General features: G+C 40.5%; 1 protein-coding gene across 1 annotated transcript in view; it reads left to right on the top strand.

The window, feature by feature from the left end:
* The window catches only part of HYDIN (HYDIN axonemal central pair apparatus protein), a 394,665-nt gene that overhangs the window by 13,787 nt on the left and 358,229 nt on the right, over positions 1-22,649 (top strand). The window contains exon 2 of the mRNA XM_008702363.2: positions 6,716-6,839. The gene's annotated coding sequence lies outside the window, so the exon portion shown is untranslated. The remainder of the gene's footprint in view (positions 1-6,715; positions 6,840-22,649) is intronic.

The following is a 22,649-nucleotide window of genomic DNA, read 5'->3' on the forward strand; positions in this document are numbered from 1 at the left end:
TAATAGATTTCCAAATACTGAACCCCTCTTACATTTCTGGAATAAATACTACTTGATCATGATGGATTTTTGGATTCTGTTTGCTAATATTTTATTTACAATTTTTGCATTAATATTAATAAATGAGATTGGTTTATAGTTGTCTTTTATTATGCAGTGTTTGGTTTTGGAATCAATGTTAAATTTGCATTATAAAAATAATTTGAATATTTTTTCTTTCAATGCTCTGAAATAATTTAAGTAGCGTTAACATCATCTGATCTTTACAGGTTTGGTAGACTTTGTGAAATCAGCTGAGCCTAGCGTCTTTTTGGTAGTGGAGCTCTTTTATGACTTTCTACTTCTATATTTCTTTTTACATAATTCACTTGTTTAGGATGTTGTTTATTTCATATAGTTGTACAAAATAGTCTCATGATTTACAAAAATCCTGTTTTGACCTTGTTTCTTTTGTGTGCTTGTGCTTTCTCATCTTTTAAAAGTCAGCAGTTTCTGTGTTGTTGATTAGTTTTCAAAAAACCAGCTATTTTGGTTTACTTACTGTTTTTTCTAGCTCCTCGATTTCTGCTTTATTTTTATTTTTATTTTATTTTTATTTATTTTTTTTATTTTTTAAAGATTTTATTTATTTATTCGACAGAGAGAGAGACAGCCAGAGAGAGAGGGAGATCCCATAACGCCGGGATCACGCCCTGAGCCGAAGGCAGACGCTCAACCGCTGTGCCACCCAGGCGCCCCTCTGCTTTATTTTTAAAAATTGAGATATAATTGACATATAACATGACATTAGTTTCAGGTGTATAACATGATTCAATATATATATATGAAATTATCATGATAAGTTTAGTTAATATTCATCACTGTACAGTTATAATATTTTTCTTATGATGTGAAAGATCTGCTTTCTTAGCAACTTTCAATATAACACAGTGTTATTAACCATGTATATGTATATATATAAAACCCCCGCCACTGGGGCACCTGGGTGGCTCAGTCAGTTAAGTGTCTGCCTTCGGCTCAGATCATGATCCCAGGGTGCTGGGATGCAGCCCTGAGTCCAGCCACCTCTCCTCCCTGCTCCAGCTCTTTCTCGCTAGCTCTGTCTCTTTCTCTCAAATAAATAAAAAAATCTTAAAAAAAAAAAAAGAAACAGACCAAAAAATCCTGCCGCTGGCAAACACCAATCTGTTCTCTGTATTCATGAGCTTGTTAAAAAAAATTTTTTTAATATTGTGCATATAAATGAGATCATATGGTATTTATCTTTTTCCATCTGACTTACTTCACTTAGCATAAAGCCCTTAAGGTCCATCATGTTGCAAATGGCAGGATGTCCCTTTTTTTTAAAATGACTGAATAATATTTTATCTTCTTTATCCATTCATCCATGATTGGACACTTAGGCTGTTTCCATGTTCTGGCTATTGTGACTAATGCTGCAAGGAACATGGGAGTGCAGGTATCTTTTTGAGTTAGTGTTTTCATTTCTTTCAGATTAAAAACTCAAGTGGAATTGCTGGATCATATGGTAGCTCTATTTTTAATGTTTTGAGGGACTTCCATACTGTTTCAGTGGAGTAAAACATAGAGGCTGCACCAATTTACATCCCCACCAACAGTGCATGAGGGTTCCTTTAATCCACATCCTCACCAACACTTATTTCTTGTTTTTTTGATAATAGCCATTCTAACAGGTGTGAGGAAATATCTCATTGTGGTTTTGACTTGCATTTTCCCAATGATAGATAATGTTGAGCATCTTTTCATGTACCTGTTTGCCATCTGTAGGTTTTCTTTGGAAAAATATCTATTCGGATCCTCTGCCCATTTTTTAATTGGGTTGTTGTTGTTGTTTTGCTATTGAGTTGTATGAGTTCTTTATGTATTTTGGATATTAACCCCTTACCAGATAAATCATTTGCAAATATTTTCTCCCAATCTGTGAACACGGAATATCTTTCCATTTGTTTGTGTCTTCTTTAATTCTTTCATCATTGTTTTACAGTTTTCAGTGTATAGGTCTTTTACCTCTTTGGTTAAATTTATTGATAGGTATTTTATTTTATTTTTTGATGCAGTTGAAAATTGGATTGTTTTCTTAATTTTTCTTGTGATAGTTTTTTATTAGTGTATAGAAACATAATAGGTTTTTGTATATTCATTTGGTATCCCGCAACTTCATTGAATTTTTTTATTAACTCTTAACAGTTTTTTGGTAGAGTCTTCATATTTTCTGTATATAATATGTCATCTGCAAATAGTGACAGTTTTACTTCTTTCTTTCCAATTTGGATGACTTTATTTTTTATTATTTTTTTAATGTTTTTTTATTATGTTATGTTAGTCACCATACAGTACATCCCTGGCTATTGATGTAAAGTTCGATGATTCATTAGTTGTGTATAACACCCAGTGCACCATGCAATATGTGCCCTCCTTACTACCCATCACCAGCCTATCCCATTCCCCCACCCCGCTCCCCTCTGAAGCCCTCAGTTTGTTTCTCAGAGTCCATAGTCTCTCATGCTTCATTCCCCCTTCTGATTACCCCCCTTTCTTTATCCCTTTCTTCCCCTACCGATCTTCCTAGTTCTTATGTTCCATAGATGAGAGAAATCATATGATAATTGTCTTTCTCTGCTTGACTTATTTCACTTAGCATTACCTCCTCCAGTGCCGTCCATGTTGCAGCAAATGTTGAGAAATCGTTCTTTTTGATAGCTGAGTAATATTCCATTGTATATGGATGACTTTAAAAAAACATTTTTATTAGAGGGAGAGAGAGAGTGTGTGTGCACGCACGCGCGCACTCCCAAGCAGGGGAGGGGCAAAGGGAGAGGGAAAAGCAGACTCCCCACTGAGCAGGGGGAGCCCAACACTGCCACATCCCAGGACCCTGGGATCATGACCTGAGCAGAAGGCAGATACTTAACTGATTGAGCCACCCAGGCGCCCCATGGATGATTTTTATTTCTTTTTCTTGCCAAGTGCTCTGGCTAGGACTTATGTTGAATAAAAGTGGTGGGAATCGGCATCCTTGTCTTATTCCTAATCTTAGAGAAAAGATTTCAGTTTTTCACCATTGAATATGATGTTAGCTGTGGACTTGTCATTTATAGCCCTTATGTTGAGGTATGTTCTCTCTATACCCAACTTCTTGAGAGTTTTGATCATAAATCGATGTTGAATTTTGTGAAATGTTTTTTCTACATCTATTGAGATGATCATATGATTTTTTTACCCTCATTTTGTTAATGTAGTGTAAAACATTAATTGATTTGCAGATGTACAACCATCCTTGCAGCTCTGTAATAAAGCCCGTTTGATCATAGTGTGTAATTTCTTTCGTATATTGTTGAATTTGGTATGCTAATATTTTATTGGGGATTTTTGCATCTATGTTCATGACAGATATTGACCTGTAGTTTTCTTGTGTCATTCTTGTCTGGTTTTGTTATCAAGATAATGCTGACCTTGTAAAATGAGTCTGGAAATGTTCCTTCCTCTTCAGTTTTTTCGGAAGAGTTTGGGAAGACTTGGTATTAATTCTTCTTTAAGTATTTTGTAGAATTTACCAGTGAAGCTGTCTGGTCCTGGACTTTTGTTTGTTTGGTGGTTTTTATTACTAATTCAGTCTTCTTACTAGTAATCTGTTCAGATGTTCTCTTTTTATGATTAGGTCTAGGTAGGTCGTATGTTTCTGGGATCTATCCATTTCTTCTAGGTTGTCCAATTTGTTGGTATGTAATTATTCATAATAGTCTCTTATGATCTTTTATATTTCTCTGGTATCAGTTGTGATGTCTCCTCTTTCATTTCTGATTTTATTTGAGCCACCTCTCTTTTTTTCTCGGTGAATGTAGCTAAACTTTTGTCAATTTAGTTTATTTTTTAAGAAAAACAACTCTTAGTTTCACTGATCTTTTCTGTCATCCTTTTAGTCTACTTCATTTATTTCCACTCTGAGCTTTGTTTCTTCCTTCCTTCTACTAACTTTGGGCTTCATTTGTTCTGTTTCTAGTTCCTTGAGGCTTAAGATTAAGTGGTTTATTTGAGATTTTGAGATTTGTTTCTTGAGGTAGGCATTTATTGCTATGAACTTCCTCTTAGAACTGCTTTTGCTTTATTCCACATGTTTTGGTGTGTTGTATTTCCATTTTTCTTTGTCTCAAGGTATATTTTGATTTCTCTTTTGATTTCTTCTTTGATCCATTGGTTGTCTAATAGCATGTTGTTTAATTTCCACAATTTTGGAATTTTCCAGTTTTCTTTTTGTAATTGATTTCCAGTTTCATACCACTGTGGTTTGAAAAGATGCTTGATCTGATTTCAGTCTTCTTAAATTTATTTATTTATTTTATTGTTTTGTGGCCTAACATGATCTGTCCTGGAGAATGTTCCATGTGTGCTTGAGAAGAATGTGTATTTTGTTGCTTGTGGATGGAATGATCTGTATATATGTATTAAGTCCATGTCATTTAATGTGTTATTTAAAGCCAGTGTTTCCTTATTGATTTTCTGTGTGGATGATCTATCCATTGATGAAAATAGAGTATTAAAGTCCCCTGCTGCTATTGTATTGCTGTCTGTGTCTCCCTTTATGACTGTTAATATTTGCTTTATCTATTCAGGCGCTTCTATGTTGGGCCGCCTGTGGCAGTATAGACAGTTACTGGAGTCAGGGCCATCTCTGAGTCTACAAGCAATTCTGGGGGCCTTAACTGTCCACATGTGCTTGTGTGGCTGCAGTAGCTGGATGTGGGTACATGCATAGCCTTGGGGAGTGGCTGTGGGGCCCTAGGCTGCCATCTTGCATGCACATAGCTGTTGAGGCTGAGGCTAGCAGTGTAGATCCTGGGTTTTGGTGGGGAGGGAGCATGGAGGGACTCAGGTAGCTGGTATCTGTGAGCATGAAAACCTGTGGGGTGAAAATCTCATGGCAAAATCTGCCGTGCTAGCCGTTGGATTCCTCAGCAACAGAAAAGCTGCTGGGGTCCTCTGTGAAGCAGTCTGCTGCGGTCTGTAATGAGATTCTCATTGATGAAAGCCAGGGCCGGGGTCTGTAGCATCTGCAAGGGCTCTTGAGGTCTTTAGAACTGAAGATTTTTGTGGTCCTCTGCAGAGCAGGCCACTAGGAACCACGGTTGCTCACACTGCATGGTTGACACCGGTAGCCCCTGCCCTTGTTCTCTGTTCCTAGCCATTTCTAGAGGTCTTAGCTTTGCTGGTTTCTGGGTAGGGTGAAACTGAAGTGGTTTCTTTGTGCAGTGCTCTGAAGGGCTGGTGAAACTTGTTGCTCACCCTACTTTCCTTTTACCAGCATTAGGGCCTCTCTTGGGCTGGGGAGTTCCCTCTTGGCACAGAACAGTGCCAGCCTGGGGGATGGGATGATGCAGGCAAAATGAAACTTCTTCCTGCCCTTTTAGTATGGTTATTCTAGGACTTTTTTGCTCTATTGTGCTGCTAAAGCTGCTTCTTCATCATCTTTTTTAAAGATTTATTTGTTTATTTGATGGGTGGAGGGGTAGAGGGAGGAGAGAGAGAATCTCAAGCATACTCCCCGCTGAGCAGGGGCCTGATGCAGGGCTCGATCCCATAACCCTGTGATCATGACCTGAGCCAAAATCAAGAGTTGGATGCTTAACCAACTGCACCACACAGATACCTCTGTTGCTGAGGCTTCTTAGGTGGACTTCTGAACTCTCCCAGAGCTATTTTTTGTTCATGGATAAGTATCTAATTGTTTTTTTGTGGGGGAATGGAGGCTGGAAGCTCCTACTCCATCTTGATGACGCCACTCTCTCATTCAGTCCTCAAAAAATGTCACTCTAGTGTCTTCTAGCTTGCATGTTTCTAACATGATGGCTATTTTAATTCTTATGTTTATTTCTCTTTCATAATTTTGCCCTTCGCCTTCAAGATTTTCTCTTCGTTTTGTGTTTTCAGAAGTTGGATATGATATGTCTGTGTTTGGCTTGGATATTTATCTTGGTTGGTGGTTTCATCTGTAGTTTAATAGATGCCATTACTTTTGAAAATTCTTAGCCATTATCCCTTCAAATATTTATTCTACCCAATTCTCTTTTTTTCTTTCTGGAATTCTAATTGCGTATCTGTCAGATGGTTTGATATTGTCCTATATTTCCTAGATGCTAAATTCTCTTTTTATTTTTTACTCTTTTGTCTTTTACTCTTTTCAGTTTGGATATTTTCGAGTCACTAATTCTTCCCTAAGTTCTGTTAAGTCTACTGATGAACCCGCCAGTGACCATCTGGATCTCTAACACTGTGTTTTTTATTTCCAGCATCTTCATTTGATTTTTTCTTAGTTACCGTCTCTGCTGAAATTACTCATCTGACAATGAGGGTTGTTCACTTTTTCTATTAGAGTCTTTGACATATTTTCGTAGTTATTTTACTTTTTAAAAAAATTTTTATAAGATTTTATTTTTAAGTAATCTCTACACCCAATGTGGAGCTCGAACCCACAATCCTGAGATCGAGAGTTGCACGCTCCACTGACTGAGCCAGCCAGGCACCCCTGTAGTTATTTTAAATTAAATGTTGATAGCTCCAACATCTGTGTTATATATGGGTTTGGTTCTGTTGGTTGTTTTGACTCTTGGTATTATGAAGTTATTTCCCTTGAATTTTTTTTTTTATACCACATCACCAGTGATTTTTTTTGTTTGTGTTTGTGTTTTTGTTTTTATAGGGGAGATGGAGAAGAAGAATCTGGGCTGGGCTCCATGGCCATCCTGCAGCAGCTGCTCTTCCTCACCCTTAAGCCTGCAACATGCATGAGGGATGCCTTCTCAGGACTCTTGCCATCATTTTTTGTGAGTGCCCATTGGTATCTGCAGAGAGAGAAGCCTGCAAGTGGCGTTAACTCTGCTTATATCTGTAGCCTTTAGGGCTTCATGTTGTGCCAACAGCCAATACTTAGCCTCCACTATTTTGTTAATAATTCTAGGTGAATTCTTCTGCCCAGTGTTCACCTGCCCCAAGTAAACAAGTGCTTGCACTCAGTGTCTCTCTGTAGGCACTTGTCTCAACCCAGATTTGGGACTAGTTGGCATTTCCTCAACTTTAACCTTGATGGATCTAGGAAAAGTTACTCATTTGCATTTTGTTCAACTTTTTTTTCCCTCTCTTTAATTGTCAGTTTGGGAGGGACATTCTTCCTAGCTCTTTTCCAACTCTCTCTACCCAAGTAGAAACCAGAAACTGGATCTTCCCTTTCATTCCTGATATTGCTACTGGTACAGTGACTATTTGTCTTAGTTTACACCACTATCATTATTAATGGCATCCCCCTTTCACTCAAGAGTTTCTTCGTTTGAATGATAAATGATCACCCTGTCCTCAGAAACATTACATACATGAGGTTTCACCAGGAGCATATGTTAAGTTTGAATGGATTTGTTTATCCTGGGTAAAACTCAAATATTGATCATTTTGGTGATATTCAAAAGGACTTAGGGAGAAAGACACATGAACCAAACCCAGTATGTAGACTTTGGGCCTTGTTTCACTCCAAAAGGACTTTTGTTAGTCAATCAGAACATGGGCTAGATATTAGAAGTGTTAAAGACTTATTGTGAGTTTGTTAAGTATTAAAATGATATTATATATATGTTTTTAAAAAATCTTATTTGTCAGAGATAAATTCTGTTGCATTTCGAGGTGAAATGGTATGATAGTGGGAATTTATTTTAAAATACTCAAAAACAAAAACAGTGAAGAGGAGAGAAATGTGATAGATAAAGACAAGAATGACAGAATGATTATTTCTGAAGTTAGGTGATGTGTATGTGGGGGTTCATTATTTTATTATCTCATCTTTTTCTTATTTTTATCAATGTCATAATAAAAACTTTAGAAAGAGACAAGGATATTATCAGGAACCTAGTTCTTAGGAAAAAACAAACAAAACAAAAACAGTAATTATCCTACAGTTTAAACTGGTAAATGTGAATTTTTTCTTATGGCTAATCGGAGGCCAGGTAGGAATGTCTAAAGTTCTTTTGAAAACTTTCTGTGCTTCTGTGATTATTTAGTAAACCAGTAATTGGTGCTATGCTTGGTACAGGGAGAACAAAAAGAGGTGAAATACCATGGTTTCCATGTAATTCAGTCCTGCAGGCCACATTGGACCAGAAGCGGGGGGTGTTAATGCTGATTCCATTTAATGTCTACTTTGTGCAAACTTATGTTAGAAGGGATGCACTCATTTTCCTGGTGCAAACTTCTGTTGGAAGTGATTTGTGCAAATTTACATTAGAAGGGGTGGAGGGTAACAAGGCTATGAACTCCATGAGGGCAAGGACTATTCACTGTTTTTAATAGTGAATGGTATACCTAGGATGTGAAATAAATATTGGATGAAGAAATGAATGAATAAAGTCACATCTGCTTCTTGCCACATAAAAGGAACCTAGTAAATATTGTATCTGTTGAATTGAATTGCAAGTGACAGAATTGAAAAGAGAGTTTTAGAGTTTATATATCCATTTAGTGCTGGACTCTTCAAAGTCTCTGAAAGATGCTCAGATGAACAGTCAGCCAATGTGCCATCTGTGAACAGGCAAGGGAAGCCATAATGAAGCGCAATGTCATTGAAAACTGAAAGAACAATGATTACATACATGCCACCTTTCTTTCAAATATATTCATGGAAATGATTAGGAGAGGACTGTGATTCTCGTCTCGCCTCTAAAAGTCCTCGTGCTATATATTGCTCTGCGAGGAAATCAGGAGACTTTGTAATATCCTGTCCACAAAAAGCTGAAACGACAGGTATCCTTAAAGATATAGGTGTAATTAATCATGGTCTGCTTGTTTTGATGAGCACGCAAGAGTGACAAGTTAATAATAAATCTGCAGCTCATCCAGGGAAGGTGGCTAAGGAGGTGCTATGGTTTAATTTACATCTTTGGAAGCACCTAAGATTTAATAATCTCCCTGCCTCATACATCAAGCTAACACCCCCGAGGCAGAAAAGCAAAACATTTTTAACTGTTAATCTGAGAAGCAATAAAATCCTGTCTCGGGTCACAAATAAATTGAGTTTCTGGTGGTTTCAGTGGACGCCTAATGTGCGTGATTTATTCAGATTCCAAAGCTATTCAGGACCCCTGGGAACCTTGGCTGCAAAACCAGCAAGCTGGGAATGCCGTGGGAATTGCCAGTCTAATCAGGTCTAGACCAAGGGCAGTGACTGATTTTACCTTAGGTCTACCCAATTTATGTCAACTACACGTAGATTATGGAATACAAGCATATGTGAATTTGAGATTCGGTTGTAAATGATTGCTTTTAGTTGGGATTGTAAACGTCTTTATGCTTATGTAGTGCTTGTTCTCAAAAGATCAAAAGCTGTTTGGAAGTTTTTGCTTTCAAAGTGTAGGATTTTAACGTGGCTAGAGAAACTGGGATGCGGGGTGGGGGGGTGTAACGCTTCATGGCATGGGAGCCATTTGCGAAATCTAAGCAATGTGCAGATTTCCAGCTCTTCATTTCTTAAGCAGCTAAGCTGTGAGGTATATTGAATTTATTAATTCGGAAAACTGTTTCCTTACTGATATCGTCTTCCTTGTTTAAAGAAAGGGCCGTGAGGATCTCAGAGAAAGAGGAAGGTAGAGTTTGTGCATTTGCAGTGTGCATGTGTGTTTTTGTTTCTCCAGTTTGTCATGAAATAATTTAAGGAATTAGATTATAAAATATGATCTCAGCTCATCTTTTTACTGATGCTGCTTATATAATTTCAATTGAATCATTTGTGATATTTAATGTACCATTATAGGACATGGAAAAAAGAGCCTAAATTGGTGGCCTAAAAATAGCTAATTCCCCTCCTCCCCATGGCTCTAAATCACAGCTGTAAATTAGAGTTGCATTTTGTCTTGTATTCCAAGGGCACACTTACGGACATAGAATGAGCTTCAGATTATTACTAGCACCATCCATTCAATTTAGCAATTAGGAAAACATACCAGCCCAGATACACCAGGGCTGCTTCTGCCTCCTTCTTTCTGAGGAAGGCTAGATTCTTCCTGTTAGAAGTTCAGGTAGGGCCAGGTGGGAGACATCCTGGAGGAGAATCTCTTCCTCCTTCAGTAATTAGCAAATATCTATTGACCACCTTAGGTCCTGGGGATGTAAAGGCCATATGAGGACAGAGGCAAAGAGCATTGTGTCAGTTTCTCATTGCTGTCATTAACAAATGACCACAAATTTAGTGACTTAAAACAACACAGATTTCTTGTCTTCCTGTTCTGAAGTTCAGAAGTCTAAAATCAAGGTATTGGCAGGTCTGGGTTCCTTCTCGAGACTCTAGGGGAAAATCTGTTTCCTCAGCTTTTCCAGCTTCTAGAGGCTTCCTGCATTCCTTGGCCCATGGCCCCTTCCTTAAATCACATCAACTACTCCTTCTGTTGTCACATCGGCTGCTCTTCAGTATGATCTCCTGCCTCCCTCTTACAGGGATTCTTGTGATTACATTGAGCCCATCTGGAAAACCCAACATAATCACCCCACTTCAAAACCCTTAATTTAATCTCATCTGCAAAGTCCCATTTTCCATATATGGTAACATTCACAGGTTCCAGGAATTAGGATGTGAACATCTTTGTAGGGGCTTTTATTCAGCACAGAATTTGGCATTGGCCAGCTCTGCCACTCTCTAACTTAACATGGGCATTAAGTAAGTTTCTTAACCTTTCTGAATCTCAGTCTTTTTATCTGGGAAGTGGCATAAATAATACCCATCTCATAGGATTGTGTGAAGATTAAATGCCTAAAAACTGTGCCATGTCTGACACATATGATTCGTTGAGTAAATGAGAAGTGAATGAATTACTGTTCTTATAACTCAGTGATGCAAGGGCACAGTCTCACCTTATTCAGGACTTCTGAGTCTAGTGGAAAAGATAAACGGGTAAACAAATAATTGTAACAGTGTGAGGCAGTGTGACATAGGCTATATTTGTCTCAGGCTCCAAGAATCTTCCATGCATGACTTCAATCAGTCTTTTATAGATGGCCACCTAACCTTGAGTTTTGAGGTGAAAGAAGGCAAAATACAGAAAGTCATCTGAAGCTCTGGCTGATGTGAAATGTCAGGTCCTGGAAGGTTGTGTGGTTTTTTGTTTGTTTGTTTTTGTTTTTGTTTTTTTTGAGATCATTTTTTTTCTAAGAAAAAGCTAGTGCCTGGTGTTGAGATATTATATTAACTCTCTTGGCCTTAGAGCTTATGCCTTTTAACAAGCTGGAGCCTTGGAGATCTTAAGACTGTAGTGTATGGTAGAAGGAAAGAAATTGTGCAGGTCTGTAAGGAAAGTTAAAGTCCTTCTGTTCTTTTCTCTTCTGCTCTCCTCTTCTTGCTACTGACCTTCACTCCTTCCATCTCCCAGGCAAAAGAGTGCTGATCTGATTGGAAACATTCCAGGATTCTCATTGGGCCAAGTTGGCTAGAGACTCTAGAATCCCTGTGTGTGAAAATATGGGTGCTCTGGTTGGGTACCATTCATGTGCCTCCCCCATCCAAGCTGCTTGAGTGGTGAAGACCAGGGTCCACTCTTTTCCTTCTGTGTATATCCTTTCTCTGTGTATCAGCTGCGTTGAACATGCATGCTCTCCCTATTCTGTTTTGTTTCCCAATTCTTTCCTCATCTTACTTGACCTTTCAGCAGCATGGGACACAGACTCTTCATTTGGCTTCTAGAACATTGCTTTCTTCTCTTTTTTCTTCCTATTCATGTCCACTCATTCTCAGTCATCTCTGCTGGGTCTTCCTCATTTTCCTGACTTAATATTTAAATTTGCCAAAGCTCAGTCCGGCTTCTTCTCTTTTCTGCCACCAATATCCCACCCTAGTGGATTTAAATACTATAGATATGTTGATGATGTTTGCATTAGTTTTCCATTGCTACTGTAACAAATGACCACAAATTTAGTGGCTTCAAGTAACACTGATTTATTATCTTATAGTTCTTTAGGTTAGAAGTTTGCCATGGTCTCTCTGGGCTAAAATAACCTGTCACCAGGGCTGTATCCTTTCTGGACCCTCAAGTAGACAATGCATTTCTTTGCCTTTTGCAGCTTCTAGTGGCTTTCTACATGCCTTAGCTGGTGGTTTCCTTCCTGTGTCTTCAAAGCCATTGAAGTCTTATCTCTTGGATCCTCTTCTTTCATCAGCTCTCTCTCTTTCACCATAGCCAAGAAAGTTCTCTGCTTTTAAGGACCTCTCTGATTTGATTGGGCTCAGTCATTTAATCCAGGATAATCGCTCCATCTCAAAGTCCATACCCTTTATCACATCTGTGAAGTCTTTTGTTTTTCCCCCACCATGGAAGGTAATATATTCAAAGGTTCTGAGGATTAGGTCATGGACGTCTTTGGGGAAACATTGTTCTGCCTACCACAATGCCCAAATATATGTCTTCAGCCTAGACCATTCTCCAAACTCCAGAACCACGTATTCACTTGATTTCTCCATTTGGATGTTTAACAGACACCTACTTTGTCCAAAACTGTGAGCTCCTGAGCAGCTTCCCGCAAACTGGCTTCTCTCATAGTCTCCATCATAGCAGTTGATGGAGCTACCCTTTTAGCTGCTTAGGTCGAAACCTAAGGATGATTTTTGACCTCTCTCTGTCTTCTCTCACCTATCTCTGGACCTTTAGGCAAATCTTGGTGACTCTACTTTTAAAGCTATCCATAGTGTGGCCACTTTTCCCACCCTTCCTGCTATCACCCTTGTGTTAGCCACTATCATCTCCCCTCTAGGTCATTATAGTAGCTTCCTAACTGTTCTCTCTGGGTCTGCGCTTTCTCCCCCTCATTCTGTACTCAACACAGCAGCCAGAGCCATCTTGTTAAAATGCAAGTCATTCCTCTTTCCAAAAAATCACTGATGACTTCCCACATGATTTAGGGTAAAAGCCCAAGTCTTTAAAATGGCCTGCAATGGTGCTCTGTCCCTTCTTTTTTATGGCTGAATAATACTCCGTTGTATATATACACCACATCTTCTTTATCCATTCATCGTGAATCAATCAATGTGATACACCAAACTAATAAAAGAAAGGATAAGAACCATATGATCCTCTAAATAGATGCAGAAAAAGTATTTTTTAATTGTATAATTTTTTTCTTACTTTGAAATAATCTCAGATTTACTAAAAATGTCAAGGAGAGTATACAAACTACTTTTTCCCCCAAGCCATTTGAGAGGAAATTACCAACCTGATGTCCCATCACTCCTGAAAACAAAATACCTGAAATACTTTGCATTTCCCATAAATAAGGACACTCTCTTAGGGTGTCATCAAATTTAAGAAATTAACATTGAGGGGCGCCTGGGTGGCTCGGTCGTTAAGCATCTGCCTTTGGCTCAGGGCGTGATCCCAGAGTTCTGGGATCGAGCCCCACATTGGGCTCCTCTGCTGGGAGCCTGCTTCTTCTTTTCCCACTCCCCCTGCTTGTGTTCCCTCTCTCGCTGGTTGTCTCTCTCTCTCTGTTGAATAAATAAAATCTTTAGGGGCGCCTGGGTGGCACAGCGGTTAAGCGTCTGCCTTCGGCTCAGGGCGTGATCCCGGCGTAATGGGATCGAGCCCCACATCAGGCTCTTCCGCTATGAGCCTGCTTCTTCCTCTCCCACTCTCCCTGCTTGTGTTCCCTCTCTCGCTGGCTGTCTCTATCTCTGTCGAATAAATAAATAAAATCTTTAAAAATAAAATAAAATAAAATAAAATCTTAAAAAAAAAAAGAAATTAACATTGATGTCCAGTTGTACTAATAACATCCTTTGTAGCAGGAGTCCTTCCTTTTGTATCTTTATGTCAAGTGGTATCTGATTTTGATTTGTCCCATTACTAATAATGTTCATTTTGATTAGTTGATTATGGTGGAGTCTATCAGACTTCTTCACTGTGAAGTTAGCCTTTTCTCTTTGTAATTAAGAAGTATTTAATGAGGAGGTGCTTTAGAAATATTTAAATATCCTGTTCTTCATCAAACATTTATTTTATTCATTTATTTATATCAGCAAATTAATGGATTCTCATTTTATTTAATGGGTTATAATTTTTTACAGTCATTATTTATTTTGATGCTCAGATTTCTCAGATTAGAAATGCAGGAGCCCACCAATCTGGCCTTTGTGTCTGTCCCGTCATACTTTGAGTACTTCCTCATTTACCAGCACAAGATGTCCCAAGTGCAAGTACTTTCCTTGCTCTAACTCTTGGGTTAGCAATTTCTCTGGTTCGTTTTAGCAGAGAATAGTTCTTAGAGACCAAGATCAGGTGTTACTGCTGTTGGGTGTCACTGTCCCCAGCCCCTCTCACCCTCCTAGCAGGTAGGGCTAGGGGAGTGTGTGTGTGTGTGTGTGTGTGTGTGTGTGTGTGTGTGTGTCAAGCAATGTGTGGACCTTGTTTGTATTTAGATTCAAATGAACTAATTGTAGAATAACATTTTCCTAAAATAAAGTTCATTTAAAAAAAAAATTCTTTATCTGAGAGAGGCAACTGACATACTTACAAGTGAACTCTGTCTTCCAAGTGGTCAAATGAGATAATAATATAGGTAGAAAGGACTATGTAAATAATTTATTTTTCCATATATCGTGTATGTATATACTCATGTATACATACACTGTATACCTATACATACATACATGTACAGACACACACGTATATAAAATAACTTGGTATATAGGTGTCTGGAATCTCGGCCCTCTATATCCAATGTCTAGAACTCATGTAATCCAAAAGCTCCCTGTTAAACTTAAGTCGTATCACAAGCCCTGTTTGTTTTATGAGACCTAGGAAGGTTTTGACTGTGTCTAGAGGAAAAGACTTGTTTCCTGACCCTGAGTTTGGTGTATTGTATACATCTTATTCCAAAGACAGAACTGATAATTGGAGGCATCATAATGTATTCTTGGCTTTGGTTCAGATTTTGCGACGTTAAACAGTTATTTTAGGACCAAATGCAAAACCTGTCTTTTGTCATCTTGTCTTTGAACTGTCGTGGGTATGACAGGAAGGATTGAGACAGACATAAGTTCTTCTGTCCTTCATTGGGTAGGGGAGCTGGCCTCTCCCCCCCACAGCTGTTCCCTGCAGGAATGGTCATAGCTCCTGGGTGCTCTCTGACCTCCTCAGCAGCTGTAACAGCAAGCAATTTAGTGCAAAAGAATCCATCAATTAATCTCTTTGTTATTGGACATTTCAGACACTGTAAATGAGGTGGGAAGTGGCATGACTCTTGATGGTCACAGGCATTTCCCATGATGGTTGTCTTGCTTACTCAACCAGTGACCCATGGGGGGCTCCAGAGCCCGGAGAAGAAGAGCGACAGTGTTAGGAGGTGGTGAGGCACAGTCTGTGGATTAGACACAACTTCCTCCCCACTGGAAGTGATGCTACCCTTTATCTCCCACTCCAGGAAGCATATCAACATGAATGAGAGGACTAACCTCAAGTCTTATTTAACTATGAAATTAAGTAAATTATTAAAAAACTTAAATCCTTGGAACATTGCTAACAAATAGTGTCAGGATATCATGGTCTCGAGCTGACTGCCCTAATGAAATAATTTTAGTTAAAAAAAAGGAAATAAGGGGGGCGCCTGGGTGGCACAGCGGTTAAGCGTCTGCCTTCGGCTCAGGGCGTGATCCCGGCGTTACGGGATCGAGCCCCACATCAGGCTCCTCCGCTGTGAGCCTGCTTCTTCCTCTCCCACTCCCCCCGCTTGTGTTCCCTCTCTCGCTGGCTGTCTCTATCCTGTCGAATAAATAAATAAAATTAAAAAAAAAAAAAAAAAAAAGGAAATAAGGGCACCTGGGTGGCTCAGTCAGGTAAGCATCTGCCTTCGGCTCAGGTCATGATCCCAGGGTCCTGCTGCTCCCTCCGCCCCTCCACCCACTCATGCTATCTCTCACTCTCTCTCTCTCTCTCAAATAAATAAATAAAATCTTTGAAAATAAAAAAAAGAAATGTAAAGCAATGTCTACACACTTAGGCAGAATTGCCCAGAGGCCTGACTCTTGCCAAAGCTGAAAAATCCCTTGGAAATCTTCAGCTTCGCACTTAATTACCACCTCCTTTGGCTGTTTCTCTTCTACTGCTTTTCTCTCCTCTTCCTGTGATTTTCCTTCTTGCTGCCAAACACACTTTGTCTTCCAGATATCATCTGTTTTCAGAATACATTTGCATTTCCTTTTTCCTTCCCAACGTGTCCCTACTTTGGGGCCTGTGTTTCCCCCTCAGTGGACTGCTTCTGTGTTACCACGTGGACTGGTGGGAGGGAAAGCCGTGGCTTGTAGAACTGAAATATACCTAGGAACCCAACAGAGACATTTTTTCTGGACTTGGATGTATGCTCTATGTTCCTGGTGCACCCACTCTCTTAAAGACCTTGGGGCATAGGGATTAGTTTGGAGTATGTCTTTAAAATATCTTTTGTCTGTTATAGAACTTCAAAGTCTTCAACGTGTAAAAAGGAGAAAGTGAAAGCCATTCTCTCCAACATCAGTCACGTTCCTCAGAGGGACATGAACTCCTCAGCCACACATAGTGACCGCTATCAACAGTTCTAGTCTTTATGCCATGTGTGTATCAAAATGTGAAATATGAATATATGAAATTTAAAACAAATTGGATCATACTCTATATGTTATTTGCAGTTTATTATTTTATGTAAATATCATGGGCATCTTTTCATATCAATGCACATAAAATTTCTCATTACATTTAACAACTGGCATTCCAAAGCATGAATGTACCCTGATTTGTTTACCTGATCTGTTACTGATACACATTTTTTTCAAATTTCTCATTATTACCAGTGTCCAACACATTTATCTTTATGCTTGTGCAGCTCTCTTTTTAGGATAGTTGGAATTGCTTCATCAAAGGGTATGTACATTTTAAACACTGGCAGATACTGTCCTAAACTTTCTATGTAATCACTAACAGAAGCACAACATTTTCTCCCCTTGCTTATCAGAGATTGTAACGAGGTGAATGATAATGATTTGTAAAGGATAAGGTATTTTACAAGTTATTTTTATTCTACTTATTTTAACACTCACAGATACGGTAGAGGGAGGTGGTGATCTCCAATTTACAGATGTAGAAATGGGGGTTCATTGAGTTTAAGTGATTTGCCCAAGGTAATACACTTGGAAGTGGCCGAGCTGAGCCCAAGTCCCTCTTACCTACAAGCCTGAAATTTCTACACTTTGTCCTAAACCACTTTGGCTTCCCGTGGAGGAGCACAGAAACTTCCTCTGTGACGGATGGACTGAGCATAGGTGGGGGAGAGGGAATGTGGTGGCCGGTCAACTTCATGCTAGTGCGGTACACCCGTGGACATACAGACATTCCTCTCCCTGCCATCACTCCTTTAGTAATCTCATCCTGTCACAGCTTTAAATACCATGTGTACTTCAGGGACTCCAAACTTCTATTTCAGTGTAGAACTCTCTCCTCAATGTACACTGTACCCAGCTCTGGCGCTTTCTCCCTCAGCCTGCTCTCCCTGCTGCCTGCACCATCTTGGTTGTAACTTCTGCCCCCTTTTCGTTTTTCGAGCCCAGATCCCTGATTCCTCCTTCACACCCTCATTCACAGGGACTGGGACCAAAGGCCTTAGTAGGACTCCTGACCAGGTTTGGAATTAAAATCCAGGCATGTCTTGTTCTAAAACACACCTAGATTATACTGCTTTATTCTAAGCCTATTAGCCTGAAAGGCGATTCTGATCTGACTCTTGGAATTTGCACTCTAATTTAGGAGACCGTGAACCAAGTGAATGTTTGGAGATGAGATCATATTCTCAATAAATTTATTTCTACTGTTTTTAAGACTACAAGAATAGAAAGTCCAAGTTGAATTTATTGAAAACATAATTTAGTCTTAGCTGAGGAGCTCAGTGGGCCCAGACTTTGCAAGCGCACACGTCCTCCCTTGATCAATTCTTCCACATTGCGTGCACATCGGTGGGGAGGCCGAAAATGGGGGCGAGTGGAGTCCCAGAAGTGAGCCTTTTGCTCTGCTGCTTTTCCTCTCCCTTGCAAAAGTACAGGATCAGAATGAAAATCTTCGAGTGGAAAGGCAGCTAATTTCGAGGGCTTACACGGGAGCCGGGGCGAAGCTGTATATCTTCCTCAATGCACAAAGGAAGGCAAGCTCTTAAGTAAACTATGGTGAAGAACTTAAATTATTGATCAGGAGGGGGATCGAACTTGTCAGGAGGCATTTTTATTAGTTTTAGCATATCCTGTTGGTACTTGTGTGTCTGTGTTTGTGTGTTGGAAGTTGTCACACTCAGAAACGAAAGGTTGAATAGTTAGTGTATGTGCTCTTTTAATTATAATTCACTTGTCAACTGGGACCTCCCTAGCCTTAGGAAGTTTAGGGAAACTTGATTCAAATCCTGCCTTTTCCAGCCTGTCTAGAGTTGGCCTGGCCCAGAGGGCGTCCTTGGAATGCTCACATTGGAAGGGTTCTGCACAAACCGCTCCAAGTTGGTCATCCCAAGTTTGACGGAGTCAGGAGCTCTCTCCAGGTGTCAGGCTGTCTCCAGGCTGCTTGTTTCTTCTGCGCCCCCCGCACCCCTTGTGGCTTCTGTATTCAGGCTTTTCCAATCCCATCCCTGGTTGACCTGCACAAGGAGCTCAGTTCCTTGGTGGATTTCCACAAAAGATTCACCTCGCGCTGTGCATTTAATGGAGGAAGCAGCTTTCCTGAAGATGTAAGGGGTCACGCATGCCCCCGCCAAACAGCTGTAAACCATGTCTTTGGCTGCTTAGTGTCCCTCTTTCTTTCTTTTCCCTGCAACCTCTGTTGCAGTCAGCAACTTTGATTTCTTTGTCACATCCAGAGTATTTCTGCCTCTCAAGGTCCTTGGTGGCAGGGGTCCCACATTTTATTTCATGGGGGTATACCATGAAATTTCTTAACAAAGGTGGGTCACATCTAAGAGAAAGTCTTAATCCAGCTATGTAGAGAATAAAATTGTGTCTATTACATTACATAATATTTTATACAAACATGGATGAAAATTTTTTACCTGGTTTGGGAAGTATTAAGCCGTCTCTTTTCTTTCTCTCTCCCAAGATCTTGTAAGATATAAGTCCGCCCCCAAGTACCCATTTTTTGTTCTTTTCTCCTGGAGTTTATCAGGAATGGCTAAAATAAGGATAGATCTTAACTGTCTTCTTGTTTTAGGGACACATGGAATTTTACTCAGAGGTACGTGGCTTGATGCATTAGCAAACCCCTCAGGATACTGGCTTTGCAAGGGGAATTGTGTCTGCATCTTAAAAATCAAGTGATGCATTTTTCCTAATGGGAAGCATTAAAGATTCAAGTCTGATTTGGACCAGACACCATAATAATGAGAAAGTTGTCAAAGCCATTTATCAAGAAAGAGCTAGAGGGCGGTCAGGTCAGATGGATGAGACTCTGAATGACCTAGAGCCTCGAGTGAGGATCCTTTCTGTTCCTCTTGGATTGGGCACATATGCACAAGGGTGGGAGCCTGTTTGGGGTGGAGGTCAGAAGTCTCACCTGGCTTTCATTTCTTCTTACTCAACATATCTGGATGCAGGGAGAGTCAAGGAATGTTATTTATAGGGAAGTAGCCAGGAGAAGAGGGAGGCATGGGGAGATGGAAGGTAGACCAAGAGAGTGTAAAATGTTTAGAAACGTCCAGAAATCTGTCTGTGCCCCCACTTGAAAAGTTGTGCTTTGGTCACCAGAGAAGAAGAATAATGATATTGGCTAATATCTATTGCATGCTTACTCTATACCAGACATGGCGTTTAATGTATACATGAAAAGGTGTTCAGCTTTATTAAGTCACCAGAGAAATACAGATTGAAGCTACAAGGTGATCATGCTACAAACCCATTAGAATAGTGAAAATGAAAACATCAAAAAATGCCAAGTGTTGGTGAGGGTGTGGAGCAACTGAACTCTCATACACCGCTAGCAAGAGTTTAAATTGGAACGACCACTTTGGAAAACTGGTTGGTGGTATCTGCTAAAGCTGATAATCTCTGACTGAGGAATTCTACTTGACCCAGAAACTGTCCGCATATTTTTACATATATTTGTGGCATACATATTTTCCATATATTTCTGTATGAGAAATTTCAGAGGAGGACTACTTGTCAAAGCCCCAAACTGGAAACAAGTGAAATCTCCATCAAGAGTAGAACGGATAAATAAAGCACAGGATATTCACCAGATGTACCGCTGTGTAGCAATTGGGGAGAATAAACCCCAGCTACGTGCAACACTGGGTGAATCTCATTTCCTCAGCAGTAGCTCCATGAGGTAGCTCTTCCTTTTACTCTCATTTCGCGGAGGAGGGAAGTGAGCGCAGAGAGGGTAGGTTACTGTGGGAGCCCACAAAACTAGGTAGTGAAGGAGTTGGGATTCAAATGCTGGCATTTGAATCCCATCCTTTCACCACCGTGTCCCGCTACCCCGAGCTTCTGGCCACACACACGGCAGGCATTTCGTTCGGTGTAACACACCCAGAGGCACAGGGTGGAGCTGGTACGGCTGGTCCTGCGAAAGGCATCTACCAGCTAAGTTTGATCACACCACCTGTATACAGGTGCTTCACCTAGAATATAATGTTTAATCCTCACACCAGCCCTTTGTAGCGGGTACCGTTGCACCTGTTTTTACAAGGGGAGAAACAGGGAGCGGTTAAGTAATTGACTCGGGTCTTATCACTAGTATGTGATGGAGCCAGGATTCAAAGCCAAGCCTGTGTGCTGCAGAGTCCGTGCCCTTTACCATCCCACACATGCCTCTCTGTACCAACCAGCGCAGCAAAGCCGCGGGGCCAGAGTCCAGCGGGAACTACTGCTCCTGGTCACAGAACTTGAATTCTTTGAGCTCTATCAGTTGACAAAAGCGATGAGAATTTGAGACCAAACCCCTGAGGGTTCATGAGGTCAGCTGGTTTCTGAGCAAAGTATCTGCTCTAGATTGTCTTCACCCACTTTCAAGGGAAGAAGAGGTCTGCATCTCCACAGACTTGACCACATGTTTCTGGAAACAAATAAGATAGTTGGTAATCTCTGCAGTGTTTGAAGCAATGCCAACGTGCTCCCAGGCAGGCTGTGAGCTTGGCCCCCTTCTAACAGCCAGAGTTGAGAGGGCTTGTACTAGGGAGAAGGAGAGTTTCTTAGCAGTTGGCGGAGCTGTGCATGGAATTCCTCAGTGAAGTCTGAAATGAGCACGGGCCTGTACCCCAGGGTTCTCCAATGAGAGGAGGCCTGGACATTGACACCCTCTAGCCACTGGCTGCTCAAGAAACAGATGAGAGGCCTTACTGCATTGCCAAGAGCAGAAGACTCTGGGGACTCAAGGTTCTTTTGTTTGACTGTATTGGAGGAATGAGAAGACAGGAGAGTTAAGGCATTTTAAAATACGTCCTCCTGACTGGGGAGTATTGTCATCTCCAGCCTGAATCATTACACTGGCCTCATACCTGGTGTCCCTAACTCCAGCCTTTCTCCTTCCTGGTTGACCCAAGTCCGTACCCAAAGCTCTGGCTGCCACTTCCCCAAGCACACCGTACTGTTGACTATTACCATGTCTTTGCAAATGCTGAATACTCCCTCTTCACCTGGCGGGAGACAACTGATCCTTGATGGCCCAATTAGAAGCTGTCTTCTTGGCCTTGCCCTCCCTGACCACCTATCCAAAGGGGAATTGTTTCCTCCTCAGCATGCCTGAAACCTTTCTTCCCTCTTTGATCTGCTCTAACAGATACTGTGATTATTTGCAGTCCTATCTCTAGAGTAGACTGTGAGCTTCCTGTGTGCTGGAGCTGTGGTGAATTCATCACATCCCTGCAGCTAACAGTACTCAGCTTGTCTGCGTGCTGAAGATACATTTGTTGGATGAAATCCAAAAGCACAGAGGTTTAAGGTATAAGATCATAATTTCTTTGTGACCCCAGTGTAGCACTGACCAAAAAAATGCTTTTCTTAGGCCAGCTTTCCTCTGTTGTCACATTGCTTTCTCATATGTGCCCCTTCTTGTCATTTCAACGTTAGTACCAGAAACTCTAGCTTTTAAGGTCAGGTAGTGAGTCACTTTCCTCCACCCCAGCGTTCTCATTTGACTGGGTGGCAGGATGGTGATGGCCTTCCAGTCATGTGATCTAGCATGTAATGGAGTATTTGTGCGTGGGGAACAAGAACTTACTTGTTTTCTGTGCTCTGCCCTTCCCAGCTCCCATGGTGGGTTAGCAGGTATCAAAAGCTTTAATAAGCATTTTTTTTAAAAATTAGATTTTACTTTTCAGAACAGTTGAGTAAAGTTTATCCTTTATTCAGATTTCCTTAGCTTTTACCTAGTGTCCTTTTCTGTTCTGGGATCCTATCCAGGATAAGACATTCCTTTTAGTTATCATATAAAATCGGGTTTCTCTCTGCTGTGACAGTTTCTCAGACTTTCCCTGTTTTGGATCACCTTGACAGTTTTGAGAAGTCCCGGTCATATATACTGTAAGATGCCCCTCTACTAGAATCTCTCTGATGTTTCCTCATGATTAGACTGGGGTTACAATTTTGGGGGAGGAAGATCACAGGTAAGGTGTCATTTTCA

The sequence above is a fragment of the Ursus maritimus genome, unplaced genomic scaffold (assembly GCF_017311325.1).
Source record: "Ursus maritimus isolate PB19 unplaced genomic scaffold, ASM1731132v1 scaffold_19, whole genome shotgun sequence".
NCBI lineage: Eukaryota > Metazoa > Chordata > Mammalia > Carnivora > Ursidae > Ursus > Ursus maritimus.